Here is a 15,673-nt window from a genome sequence, read left to right on the forward strand (position 1 = left end):
TACTGCACATATATTGCATATTAGTATATTGCATTTTTAATTTAGACTGACCAATTTTTATCTATGCTTGTTGGTTTTAAGTGAACTGGATTTACAATCTGCATTTCTCTCGTCCTAGCCTTCTGTCATTTTTTTTGATTACCAATCAAACTGTCTCCCTGTGGCTCTCATGCTGAAAGCAGCTGGAGTTACCAGAAATTAAATTAACTAAAATATTTACTACTTAATTTATGATTGGTTACCAACCAGCTGCTGGTTAAAGCAATAATGACCATACTCTATTTTACAATATATTCTGCATGTCTCCCTCTTATTTTCTCATAACCAATTTCACCAGCAACATGACCCTAATTTTCCACAATCAATATCCCAACCACATAAATGAAAAACACTTATCATAGGCATCTCAGGGACTATAATCACTATTCTCTGTATTGACAGCCTATAGGAGACATATAACACTGGTCATTTCCCACTAGACTGCGGTGTTCCAGAAGTATTATTTTTCTTTTTTTTTTTAAGGAGGAGAAAATCTGCGCATAGGGTTGAGAAGCCTTTTGGACTGGTGCTTCAATAATGGATACTTCAGTTCAGGACTTCATGACTTTTTAAAAAGGCTGGGCAAATACTCACAATGTTGCTTGTCTTACATCTTTTCCCTCTGCACCTTGCTGTCTGAAAATCACACATTAAATTGAAACGTTTAAACAGACGGTCTAGAAATATAGCTGAATCAAGGTCAATCTGTCCTAGTATACCAGTTCCTGTATATGGGGCAATTCTAGTCAGGTAACCTTTCAAATGATAGGCATTCTGCGCACTCTTTTGTAACATATAAAGACAAATCTGAACCTAAGTACTGAGGTGCAGACTGAGAGATGGAGTATGACAGGGCAAATTCTGATTTAGAAAAATGGAAAATGTCTGGGAAAAAAGTTACATAAATATAAAGATATATTTTAAAGACAGGGCTCTGAATTAGAAAAACGCTATAAAAACATCAAACAAGACCAGTCTAAACAGTTTGGGCAGGCCAGGAAACCATCCAGTGGATGGATTAAGCAGTTTGTTTCAGCAAGTCAGGAGACCGTTCTGGGATATGTAATATATTGCAGTACTGTGGAGCCAGATCTTAGCTCAGAGCTGATTCACATGTCTTTATTAAAGCAGTCTGCCACTTGTTTGAAAGGAAGAAAAGAGAAAGTGTTGCGAATGCGTGTAGGATCCCATTCCTGAAGGCTGATGCGGAGGCTACAAGGCTGCGGCGGTGTGTGGCGCAGTGGACACACACAAACAGAGAGATGCAAACTTGCACTCAGACATACAAAGACACAAACACACACACACACAAAAGAGACACACAAGCACTTCTGGGAGCATGCCGGTGTATTTGCCAATGGGTCTTTTCATCGAGCTCAAGACCTTCTACAAACAGAAGAGACAGCCCAAGGCCAGTGTGGAGAAGAGAGAAATGTACTGCTTTTTACATGCGCTTATTCTCTCAATCCCTCCCTCTTTTGCCATGTTTTTGATAAGAGAAGGTCATTGAGGAGGACAGACAAATATGTTTCTGTAGCTGAAAATTTATGTTAGGAAATGATTGTGCCATTCTCTCCTTGGGATTCGGAAATGGTGGGGATTTGGGTCTCTCAAAGTAAACACAAAGGACTCAGCTATTCATGTAGGTAATGAATAAATTACGTTTGTTGTTAGTAGGGCATTTCTTCAATTATGCTCACTTTTGGGTCATTGGACCCATCTTGAAATGTTATTTACAGTCTTCACAGATATTTTACTTTAAATACTTTAAAAAATAAATAAAAAATTATTCTGTGTGGTGGAAGTCACAAATTTCGGACAATCACTCTTTGTTAATAGTCACTTGCATTAATTAAACTTTTATGACTTTCATATTTCAGGATTTAAAGACTGGGCCTGGTTTAGGTGTAAAACAAAATCTATACATAAAGGCATTTGAGAAGCATAGGGAATATAAATCATGAAAGTATGTAAAAAGCATTTGAGCTCAAACTGTAGAGTATGGAGCTAGCAAGGTTATGGGTTTGATTCCCAGGGTAAGCGAGAATTGATAAAATGTATACTTATATTCAATTTAGCTAAAATCATCTGCCAAATTACATAAATGTAAAATGATTCCAAGTAAGTTTTCATATAACATGATAGGAGAAAATTGTTAGCCTGAATGCAATGTAAGTCGCTTTGGATAAAAGCGTCTGCTAAATGCATAAATTTAAATTAATTTAATATAATTTAAAATTAATATAACAACAACAACAACAAAAAAATAAAATAATAATAATAATAATACAAAAATATAAAAATCTATGTATAAAAAAATGAGACCCTAAAAAAAACAAAAAAACAACCCTAAGACATAAATGTGCCTGATGTTGAAGAAACATCCATTAGCAAAAAGAAAGTCAGGAAGCTAAAATTACTTGTAAATCTCCCATAGCATCTTGTGTTATTAAAACTTGAAATGTGGTTCATCCGGTTGTTGCTATGGACAACAGTGGTCCACAAGGTCAGGGGGTTTTCTTACGGTGTATTTCTTTCTTTGCTATATTCATTTGTTTTGTATGCTGCTGATTTTCTGGTGCCGTGACCCAGCAAAACAAACTGGATATAAGCAAAATCTGACTTATTTAAGACAGAACCAAAGAGAAGATATTTCCTTTACACATAATGTTGATTTAATATTACCTCTCATTTTACACTCACATTTACATGCCTTGAAAACTGTAGAGCAACATGCATTCTCTCAGCGTGACCGCCAGACAAAAATCACAGGCAGGTCATGGTGTGTTTCAGTAAGTAATGGATTGATCTGTTAGGGATGTTTTGGAGTCATGCTGAAGAAAAGGGGGGGCCGGTGTGGCTGTGATCATCCAGCTTAGAGGAGCGCCCCCACATGCTGCACCACATCATCTATCCCTCCTTCTCCTTTATCTCACCACATCACAGATCTCTTTCCTCCCTTGCTTGTGGAGAGTGTGCTCTGGAGTCTCCCTCTTCAATCTCCCCACTCAGCGTGAACCCACCACAACCACGGACACATGACAGCGTCTCCTCCACCCTCTGGAGTCGGGATTGAGTGCTGCCTCCAGATCCTGCTTGTCTGTTATCATTCCTGCTTTGAAAAGATCCACCACAGAAAAGCAAATGATAAAGACAAAAGAACTACATCAGAGGAAGACGCGCGAGAGAGAGAGCCAGAGTGGAAGTTTGGAATAAATTAAGCAGACATGGGCTATTTTGAAAATGTTAAGAGATTCTAGTGAAATCTTTTTTTGTATTAAAGAAATAATTCACTCAAAAAACAGCAATGAGAGTGAATAAATGATAATAGATTTTTTTTTATGGTCAGTGATATTTTTATTATTTTAGATAGTTGCTGAAAACATGAGCAGTGCAGCAGATATGATGCAAACTGACCCTCTTTTGCTAAGATATACTCCTGATTTAAACCCTTGTGCAAAAATACATTAAGTACGTGAGATGTTTATGCATGTCCACAGTACATATGTGCTAGCCTAGTAAATCCCTCCCAACCAGCCCTGCCAATCACATGCCAGCATTTATGCATATTTTTACAAGGCAAAACATGCTGCAGCCATCATTTTCCCACCCAGAAGTGACACTTCTCCTCCTAAAATGCACTAGATCCAATCTTCATTTTTGAGCTGCATAGTTAACATCTGACTGACATGGCCTGCTGTACAGGAAGCTTTGCAAGAATATTTAACAACAAAAAAGCCCCACAGTGATCCATTTACGACATGAAAGCGGAAATTAAAATTCCGCCTCTTTTCAAAAAGCAAAGTCGACAGGCTGACCTTGAATATAGATGGCGCAACTGAAAGACAAAAACACTGCCGATCTTTCACAGACTGGAAAAAATGGCTGGGCAGCCAGAGGTGACCTGCCCTGACTGTGAAAACGGAAGTGAGAGTGAAGTGTTGAATGTTCTGGCAAGCAGTGACCTCTCTGGCTAACACTTTCACACTGTATTCTGCGAAGCATTCCAACCTATGTAGTTAGTCTATGGAAGTTCTAACAGATTTATGCATATTCTATGATGATGACAGGAGCAAGGAAGACACTTTCAAGGCCATAAAGATGATATTTCATACGTCCACCTTCCATTTATTCTTCAGCTCCACCATTTAACCTCTTTATGCTTCTGTTCAATCATCACTCCTTGTGTCAGGTCCATCATCCCGCATTTCTCAGAAGGAGGTATAGATGTGTGTTGCCCCAGCTGATGTTAATTATCGCTGGCCACCGAGGCGTGCTCACCACAGCATGTTTCAAATGGCCACTTGTCTGAGACACAGAGCGGCATGTGTAATGAGTGCTGAATGAATTAAGAAACAGGGCCAAGGACAACGGCAGCAAAGAGGGGTGAGCCAACCCCTGACCCTGAGGATTAACATCGGACTGTCACTCAGGAGAAAAGGATCGAGGAGGGATGGATGACAAGAGAGAAAATCAGAAAGGACATAAATGTGAGGTGCTGTGACTCAAAACATCATCTCAATCAACCGAGCTTCACAGTTTGAGATGAAGCTTAATTCATATTTGATCACATCAAGTGGTAGTTGTTTTGGTGGACTGACTCTCTATTAAAGCCCAACCAGCACATACTGTATTGGTAAGGTGTCTGAGTGGCCACTTATTTTTAGGAATATAGTGTAGGTCAAATGGAGGGAAAGTCAAACAAAACCTGAACGGTTTTCTGTGATGTGGTTGTTCTGTATGCCAGAAGAGAGTGGAGCTGTGGGCATCTGTCTGTCTGTCATCTCTCCTATCACTTCACTCTGACAGCGGAGTGTGAAAGCTCACTGTCAGTCACACATGCACATCAGGCATTCTAAATGGCAAGAAAAAGAGAAAGAAAAAAGACAAAAAAAGAAAAGAACAGTAAGCTATGGTTATAATAGATAACAATATTAATATCATCATCTAAAAAGTAGTATCTAAAAACAGTTTTTTTTTACAGTTAAAGTGCATTGTTATTGCTATTATTGTTTTTTAATAAATCATGATTTATGACTAGATTTTTATTTATTGAAAATAATATTTTTTGTGGAAAACATGATACATTTTTTCAGGAATCTTTGTAAATTTAAAGTTCAAAAGGTCATTTATCAGAAAAATTTTTTTGTAACATTGTGTCTTTACTGTCACCCATTGATCAAATTAATGCATCCTTGCTGAAAAATTTAGATTTTTAAATATTACTTATCTTTTGAATAGCGCATGACTGTTTCCAGAAAAACATTATTTGTGTACTTATATTTCACTTTATTCCTGTTTATACTGTATTTTTAGCAAACAAAGGAAACCTTTTTACCAGTAGTGTAGATAATATACATCTATGAAATTATAGTACTAAAACACATCCAAACATCAAAAGAACTAGTTCAGTCATAAGTGGATCTACAAAAAAGGTCCAAGTAGAAAAATTAAATAGCAATATAAAAAAAAGAAAAAAAAAGAAAAGTGAATAAAGTGAAAGTAAAAAGGACCAATACAATTGATGAAGCACAACTTTCTTGGTGAAGATTACAGTTCTTTTAGGCGCTATGTGCAATTTTACTTATGTACAAAATTTAGTGGCAAACTTCTTAGTAAGCACAACCGTAGGTTTAGAAAGAAGGAACGAGGAGGATTAGTAATTGCATTGCATAAATAATAAGTCACATTCAACCTGTACATCTTCCAACACAGCCAGCTGTATGTGTGTGTGTGTGTGTGTGTTTGTGTCTGTGTGTCTAGTGTGAAAAACAAGGGGCTCCATACTGCGCTGCTTCCAACAGCATCTGCCTCTCCTTTATCCAAACTTCAGCAGCCACACCTCAGTATGAAAGTATGTGTGTGTGCATGTGTGTGCGGATGTGATGACAGCTGCTCTGCACAGTGTGTGTACTGCTAAACTCTCTTCCACCCCTGCTGACTGTCCATGCTGTGCAGGTACAGCAGCTCTCTCCTCTGTGTGTCCTGCTGCCTCATTAGGGCGAAGCGACACACACACACACACACACACAACAAAAATAATCCATTTGTCCAGCAAATGAGGCTCTCATGTCTTCAGTCCATATGAGATCGGAAACAGGTAGAAACAATTTAGTTAGCACTGTCCAATCACAGACCAGATTGTCTGTCAGATTCTGTCAAACAACATCTAGGCTGCAGCTATGTTCACACAGTGTTTGAGATTGACAACCAAACTGACGTCTTTTTAAATTCATGAATGTGAATCTGAATCTAATTGGCCGCAACCTACAGAAACTAAATTGGAATTTAAAAGAGAATCTGTCTATCCACATGTCTATCTATTTGTCTATCCATCCATCCATCATTGCTTTTTTCTTTATTTCTGTGATTTTCACTTAGTTTGATTCAAATTATTTGAATGAAATCCTGTATTATGCATCACGTATTCTGCTTCAGCTCAAATCCGATTTTTTTTTATCTGTTTCTCTCTCGCTCACTTCATGAATATTTAGTGCTTTTCACTCAAACAAGACAATCATTAATTTCAAAGAACGCCCTTCATTCAATCAGCTCAGCTGGAAAGGGCACTGCCTGAGTGAAAACAAACAACAATACCATAAAATTGCTGCGCAGATATCATCGGCACCACTAGATAAAGTAAATCATTTGTATCAACAAGGAATCCCATGAACCTTTAGAATCAAAATCAGAAAGTGTAGAGAGATCAGGTGATAAATAGCATAGATAACTGGAGAGATCTTTATTGCATCCCACAAAGTCTTTGTCCTCTTGTCTTATCCAGCAGTGAACCAGACGGCCAAAAGAGGTAGAAAGGCCGGCAGGAAATGATGAGTCACCTCTCCCTGTTAAAGAGCCGATGGCAATTATCATTCATCATATCATGACATATCCTAAACAATTAGTTCCAGGTCCTCTAATCGGATTGAACAAACTGCCTTGCAAAGGTGCTAATAAAATTTTGATCTCATATTGATCTGAAAAATGGGAGGGACAAATCTAACAGTTGTCTCATTAATATTAATTAAGTGGCCAGCAGTTTTACCTTACTTGCAGAAAGGCAGATAATGTTAAATAGGCTGTATTTTTCCATCTTGCTTGTATGATATTTCTAAAACACACTAGAGGAGAAAGACAATGGAGAGACAAAAAAAGAGGAAGGCTGAATGTAATTGAACAGAGATTTATATTTTTGCAAATTATATTAGTGTGAAGTATATGAATGTGCTGATGTTTGTAAAGATAGAGGTTAACTCGAGCAGGACTAATGGAGTCTAATTTCATTTGCATGGTTGAAAATGAAAAAGAACATGCTATACACTCACACAGCCTTAGTGTAAATGGAGACTAAGAAATTTGGGTTTATCCACACATTTATCATCTCAACATTCTTATATGCACACACACACACACACACACACACACACACAGACACACCGACACACACACACACACACACACACACACACACACACACACACACACACACACACACACACACACACACACACACACACACATTTTTGTACATGCATTTATAAAAAGAGAGAGGAAGAGATAGAGGAGTAAACTGGATTAGGCTCAAGAATAGTGTGCTCAGATTTGCAGTCAATTATGAGGGATTTAGACCATGCTATGTGAAATCATTCTGGTGGCTTGCTCCTAATATTACATCCAGAGAACGGGTAAGCTCCAGTCTTTCAGTGCCAAGCCCCTCTGATAATCAGGGTTGAACTCCCTCAGCAAAGGGAGCTGGGCTGTGGAAGCCCTTTTATGAGACAATCTAGTCCTTGAGCCCAACTCTAATCGATTAATTCATTACATACTTAGATCCAAAAATGTTTAGCCGCTATATGTTCATGCCAGTACTGCACCAATTCTGTTCCAATGGTTCAGTTAAGACTCAGACTAATGACTGATTATGTATATTTAAGGTTGTGGGTCACTGAATGAACCTTTGATGATGGGGTGGATGACTGGCTGCTTATATGGTTGAAAGTTCAAAGAGCATTAAAGTTCTATAATTGGGTTGTCATTATGAGCTTATATTTTAATATAGAGTTCTCTTATCAGTCTAAGTGAGACAACGTGCACACAAAAACATACTGGAACAAGGCTGATGATTATCTACTGCATTGACAAGGAATCAACACAGACCAGAACCAGGTCAAGATCAAAGACCTTTTTAAGTTTTTGTGATTCTTGAGTCAAAAAAGAGCAGTCTGTATTTCATAAAACCGAATGACTGAGAAATGGCCAAAAGTCATGCACAAAAATCTTCATAGTTAAATTCTACACTAAAATTTGCTCCTTGACTCTGTCAATGGGCAGACAAACAAATAGTCTGACACCAAACACTTGTCACTGGTTAAATCTAAAATTAATAGTTTACCTAAAAATTTAAATTCTCTCATATACTCACCATGCTGTTCGAAAATAATAAATAAATGAATGAATAATGAAGAACTGATGGTTTGGTTGGTTATCATGGCCATCTCCATTAATGTCCATGTAAACGATGTTGTGCATCCTGACTTTGTAACAAGCAACCCTTAAATCTGAAATATTTATTTATATTATGTTTTTACCATTTGTTTGGAAGGCTCTTAAAAGCGTGAAATGGAGATTCAGCTGCCTTCGACATCAAAGCTCAAGATAATTGGCACAGGACTGAAGGCATCATGATGTCATCATGATTTCCTGTGGCTCCTGAGTGTTCAGTTACACTGCATTCACAGCTCTGGACTCAATAAATTCAGAGTTAATTCCATTAGCAAAGATAGAGAAGTCGTGTACTTTCAGAGAGTCTTGCACCAGCTGGAAAACTGCCACTGAGATGTCTAGGAATGCTAATGGGTAACGTTCTCCAGTTATTGCAGACTCCCTTGACTCAAACAAATAAAGCAATGTTAATGAATGCCATAAAGTCACACATTTTACATTTTTCTAGGAAATCAAGCTACAAATGGCTTACTTAGAGTTGTCTATACACATTAAATGAACAAGGAAAGGTATTTTACTATCAAAAAAAATAAAAATAAATACACGTCACCTTTAATGAGGTCCATTGACTAACTGTACAAAACACTGAGCAGAAAAACTCATGAAAAGTGCCATTAAGTATGCCATTTCATAGTCGTGAGAGTCTGGGACTATGAGATCCAAATGAGGCCCTAGATATGACAATAAGCTTGCACACACACTGATGCAAACAAAGACAGGTGGGGATTGCTTACAGTATGGAAAGTTTTAATGAAATGACCACTCACAGACATTTTATCCGATGACAAAAAATGCTTCTATAATTTGCTGTCAGGCTGTCATGAGACCAGCAGAAAATAGCAAATGATCTTAGTGGTCCAGCTTCTTGTTTAAAAGAAGAAAGACACACAGAGAAAGAGAGGATGTAAGCAAGCATAGAAAGCAAGAGAGTGAGAAATACAGAGTTAGAGAGAGAGAGAGAGAGACAGGGAAGACAGTATAGAGGAGATAGAGGAGGAGGTCATTAAGCGTCTCTGCGGTTGCTTTGTTTGCAGTTTATACTGCACTTTATTCCCACCATAAACAATCGCATGAGCCCAGCGCATCTTGAGCACCTCTATATATTACCCACAATGCCCTGTGGGGCGGGAGAGTGTGGCACCTAGGGAGACAGGGGAAGGAACATTATGCAGATTCTATTATTCTTTGTCTGCGTCTCATGACACCACTGATCCAGTACCTTATTCCAGTAGCTTCCTCCAGTTCTACCAGCAACTCCATGATGCATTCCTCCTAACTGCTGCAGCTGCACACTTCACCATATACCAGCACTGTGAACAAAGAGGAGAGAAGCTCATTAATAAACATTTACGAGTCATCATTTTTAATAAAATTTGAGTAACATAAAAATAATGTTCTCAGAGGTTCGATTATAAAGTTGATGTACAAAAATAGTCGTTTTAACTAAAAGTTTTAAATTTTTGGTAGATTAGGGGTGAAACGGTACACAGAAGTCATGGTTTGGTACGTACCTCGGTTCGGGGGTCAAGGTTCCATACGATTTTGGTACAACGTGGGGGGAAAAAAGTAAATCAACTTTATCCGGTTTCCTTCAATTTATTTTGAACAGACAGTAGTACAAATTATAAAAAAATGTCCACCTAGATGTGAAAATACTAAATATTATTACATTATGTTATGTTCTTGAAACATATTTGATTTAGTTTACAGATAAACAAGGGAAAAAACAGTGCGACATTTAACGTAGCCTATATATTCTGAGTTTCAGTCCATTTTGTCACAGGCTTAAAGGGATACTCCACCCCAAAATGAAAATGTTGTCATTAATCACTTACCCCCATGTCGATCCAAATGCGTAAATGCTTTGTTCGCCTTCAGAACATGATTTAAGATATTTTGGATGAAACCCGGGAAGCTTGTGACTGTCCCATTCGCTGCCAAGTAAAATACACTGTCAAAGTCCAGAAAGACATCATCAGAATTGTCCATCTGCCATCCGCGGTTCAATCTGAATTTTATGAAGTGATGAGAATACTTTTCTAACATCGAGGATAACAAAAGATTAGGTGATTTACTCCTCAATTAAAAAAAATAAATAAAATCTTCTGCATCTGAAACACAGAAGAAAATATTTTAAAGAATATTTTAACGTTTTTGTTCATACATTAAGATCAATGAGGGGCCAAAACACCAATGACCCTACCTGCATGAAAAAAAAAAAAACCACCTAAAAAAAACAACAACAATAACTGACAATAAAAAAAGAAGATTTTTTTTTAATGTGTTTAGCAGAATAAAATCATAGAGGTTTTAAGGTGAATAATTATATATATATACATTTTTACAAGTGAAATGAGCAAAAGTCTGCAAAATTCATAAAAATCTAAAACTCAAGGTTTGCTGTGGCGTTTAATACAATACAATTTAATCTTTTCAAATCAGAAGTAACCTTCTAAAGGCTAATTTTATTCATTAAAGAATCTCCAAAAAACCACATCCATGCACCAATTTACTCGTATTAATGCATATATTTGATTTATGGTGAGGATGTTAAGATAGACAGGAAGTGAATTTTGCTGAGGAAGCAGTGGATTGCTTCAGGCGTGGTCGTTGAGCTATGCTTGTGGGTGATGGCTGTTTCAGTAAACACTCTGCGGGGCCAGTGTTTGATCATCTGTGTAGTCAGTGTGGTCTAATTGTTTTGCAAAGCATGCTAATTGCTTCTCATCCAGTCTCTTTAAATGTCAGCGCTCCCTGTAGTCACAATGTGATTCACCGGCCCTTGAAAATGGAAACAAGGCTGAATGATTCAAAATGGAGAGGAAGGGACAGTGAAAACGGGTAGAGGACTGAATGGCGGAGTGTGAGTTTCTGTTTGGAATGGCTCCACCAAGCTTTACCCACCAGTGTGACCTTACTGGTCAGCACGACTGATTCTGAACACCCTGCCCCTCAGGGCTCTGGGAAGGTCGTTACACCATATCAGCCATGGGCCAGAAGAAGCATTTATCTCTAAATAGACAGACAGTGCCTCCAACACACCCGCGCTAGGTCAAGCACTAAACAACCAGCGTTTCTAAGTGTTTGAGATGATTTGCCTGTGTACTAACGCGTGAGATTTAGAACCTGAGGCTGACTGTGAACTAAATCATATTATAAAGCCCTGATGACATTTTAATTACCGCAATTTAGCACACGACATGGAAATATTGTCATAGAAATCAGGCGAGTACATCACTGTTCAGGAAATCAATGAAAAGTTGAACACCATCCTGAATGCTAAAAAACTCCTTTTCTGCCCACATTAAGTCACTTAATGTCACACGCTGCTTGATCCAAACCAGAGTTTGCTATATACTATTGGGTCTGAACTGCAGTACATCAACATAAGTACAACTGGTTGAACTGGCAGCAGCTGTGTACCACTGTAGCTGAGTAACAACTCAGGATGAGAAGATGCCAGCTTCACTGTTTTATTTATGTTTCTGTCACATTGGATTTAGCATTAAAACTTCACATGCACAGAACAGCACTTGTGTTTGTCTGTCCCAGATGCAGTGTAAGAGAGCCAAACAATGCAAAAATCACCAAAGGCAATTTACTCAGAGACAAGAAGCTATGAGAAATGCACTGCACAATGCATAAAAGCAAACAGCAGTAACTATGATAACACTGCAACGGAGAAAAAAAGTTTAAGTTTGATTGAAGTCACAAAGAGGTCTGCAGAAAACATAAAAAAGATCATAAAATACTAATAAGAATACAATTAATAACATAAAATTACATTTATACAATTATATATATATATATATATATATATATATATATATATATAGAGAGAGAGAGAGAGAGAGAGAGAGAGAGAGAGAGAGCTACGTTTTGCCTTTATATAATAGTATAGTAAGAGAGACCAGAGCAAGCAAAGATGCAATTTTTCTATTAATATTAATGCTTTACTTATCTGCACATCTGAATTTGAAAAACTGCTTTCATAGCAAACCACACAAACTCAACTGTGATGTAAAATGAGCTTGGGCCCGTACCAAGAGCAAGCACCCTAGATCAGAATATTATTTACTGAAACCGTGACATGTAGTTGTATGTTCAGCATTAAATATGGTCAGATTTCTCCCTAGTCATAACACCCCAGGTCTGTTTGAGCCTGTTTGAGACAATGAACCTGTTGCAATTCCAGCCTACAGGGTGACAGCGGGTGCTCACACAAGGAGACAGGATCTCTAACTGATTTTCCCACTGTTCTCACTAGGCTTCAGGCTCAGGCTTTCCATTTCCAGCTCCTCCGCTCTCCTCTGAACACCAAAGGCATATGTGTCTGGTTCTAACCTCATGCTGTGCTGGACAGTACCCTTGAGAAGGAAGCAGGTGGTCTGGCATGTATACATGTGTTTGTGTGTTAGTAGTTTGAATTTCCCATTGCTCTGCTGGCTCAGGTTGCCTATGATTGCCATGATTCCTCAGCTTCTGCAACAAGACCTGAGGGATTTGTTCTGTAGCTTTTAAACACACAGCAAACACTACAGAAATAGACTGATACCTCTACACAGGACTTAGTTTCTCTGAGGACTAATCAACACCTGTTTGAGAAATCGGTTTTAGCCAGGTATTGCTATTTGTATGTGCAATATCAAGCTGGGGGTCCATGAAACATCTGGATGTGACTATAGTGGTCTTAATAAAATATCTTGAAATCCCTAACTGTATACATCTTCATTGCAGTCTTAAGTTTGCAAAACACAGCTAAATGATTGCGTGCAGGATGGTAGAACAAACAATCGGAGAGAGCAGTGAAACACGACAATATGCCTTTGTCAAATCAGTTCAGGTGTACGTTCGACTGACATGTAAATGTCCTGTCATCATTATCCTGCAATACATATCTACTAATACAGACACAGCTGGCTAAACCTCAAAGTGAGGCTTCTAGGCAATTTTTTCCTTTTTCTCTCTCTGGGCTGTCAGTGTGTGTAAGGACCAGGCTGGAAAGCCTTCCGGGAGATTATTCTTAATTATCCATTCTCTCCTGTCTGCCTGATATGTGCAGACCATTCTCCAACTGCTCGTTAATGAAGCGTCCAATCAAATGCAGTCGACACTGCAGAGCAGCACCATTTAAAACCACAGATCTAGACAACGGGCCGTTTTGACACACTCGCCATGACAACGAAGATAAGGGACTGTTTTTTGGGGTGGGGCCAATTACTTTATTCATTTAAGCTAGTGCCAAAAGCACAGTACGTGTTCTACAATATTTTAGTTCTTCTCTTAATACTTACATAACAACTTGTGCCTCTTCTAAGAAGTTTCACCATCTCCTTTGAAAGACAATTTCAAGGGTTCTTCATACAGTGCCACAAAATCATTCCTAGTTGTTTGGGATTTTCTATAACTGTATGCATAATCATTTGAAATTTAATAACAGAGAGGGTAAAACAAAAACTCTTATGATTTTGAAATTGAAGCTACAGCGTGTGGGATCGGCAGTCATATCCTAGCTGGTAAACAGAGCCATTAGCACTAATGATAGAGTGTGTTTGAATACAATGTGCATTAGGATGAAGTGTGGGCTCCATCCAAACAGATTCTGTGAGTCCATCGCGAGTCGCTCACACAAGCTACGGCCCATGCTAACTATTATTAGTAGTATACATCTCCAGCCAAATTGAGACTAAATAAGCTGACTGAACTAACTTAATGTCCCAAGCTCATTGCTACACATCAGGGGGGAAAAGGTTCATGAGCAGAGATGTAAATAGAACTAAGAGAACAAACTCGAGCTGCTGCTTTTGTTTTTTTATGTAGGAGACAAACAAACCAGATGTTTTGAGAGCTGGGAACCAAATCAACAAGTCTGGATGCTTTTCAGCATCTGGTTTCATCGGAGTCAACAGCTCAGACAGGGTGAAACCACAATACACTGTCCATATTAGCATATTACATCAGCTGGTCTATATTCTTTATATGGTTTTTTATATAATTTAAAATATGCATAGACAGGGCAGGAACAGAATTACATTTTTATTTGCATTTATTTTTCTTTCTTACTGGGTACAACCCTTTCACAAAAGACCTGCAACCCATTTTTGAGTTGTGACACCAACCACAGTACCATACAACCTGCTAACAACAAAACTGGCAACGTCCACTTGGATAAAATAGAAGGTATGGACTGACGCAAGAGACAATCCAAAAAACATGTAAAACAAAACCTTGCAGGAAACCAATCACAATTCCAAACAAGACCTCCAGTGCTGAGAGCTACTGTCTTTTGCCACCCAGTGAAATCAACATTTATAAGAGTGGTAATGAGCATTTTCCTTCCCGCGTGACAGCGCTAATTATATTAGCATGAGCTATGAAATATGAGCTAGCTGACACGCAGTTCCCTCAGAGGATGATGAAGGAGCAGGCCGATTTTTTAATAAACACGGTGCTGGCGAAATATCATCTCCTAACTGCCTTTGTATCGAGCTGCATGCACTTCCTCTGCCAAGATCCACCACTGACTCCCCAGGAATTTATGTACAAATAACTACTTTTTAATAGCCCTGTAATATGATTTCCTGCCAAAGAAATATTCAAATAGCTCTCAAAACCAGTACAGTATATTATCAGCCCCAAGCTAAACTGGATGTGGAAGGGTGGAAAAAAAGAGACAGATTATTTTTCACTCTGTAATTATTATACAACTGTCATCTGTGGGAGAGGAAGAAAGACAGGGCAATACTGTTTCACTAGGGAGCAAACGGCATTGTTTTTTAAGAATCAGGTACAAAACATAAACAGTAATTGTCGCATTTAATTACCGTAGACATTTACTTTGCCTCATCACATTTATCACACATTTTCCTCATTGGATTACAAAATAATGTCTCTTTCATTAAGGATGATTGGAAATAAAAGCGAGGCTGTTTTTGTGTATGTGCATATTTTAAATTGCTTCCTAAATGCAAATGGGTGTGTGAAGCACACATGTGGTTATTATATTTTCCATGTTTGTGACCCCGACATTCTTTTATGTGGCCTTAATGAAGCAACCACAGGCGTCTGAGACCACCGTGACATTCGTTTGAGAGTCACTGAAAGAATTTCACTACTTCTCATGTGACCATTA

This window comes from Carassius carassius, chromosome 23, assembly GCF_963082965.1.
Source record: "Carassius carassius chromosome 23, fCarCar2.1, whole genome shotgun sequence".
NCBI lineage: Eukaryota > Metazoa > Chordata > Actinopteri > Cypriniformes > Cyprinidae > Carassius > Carassius carassius.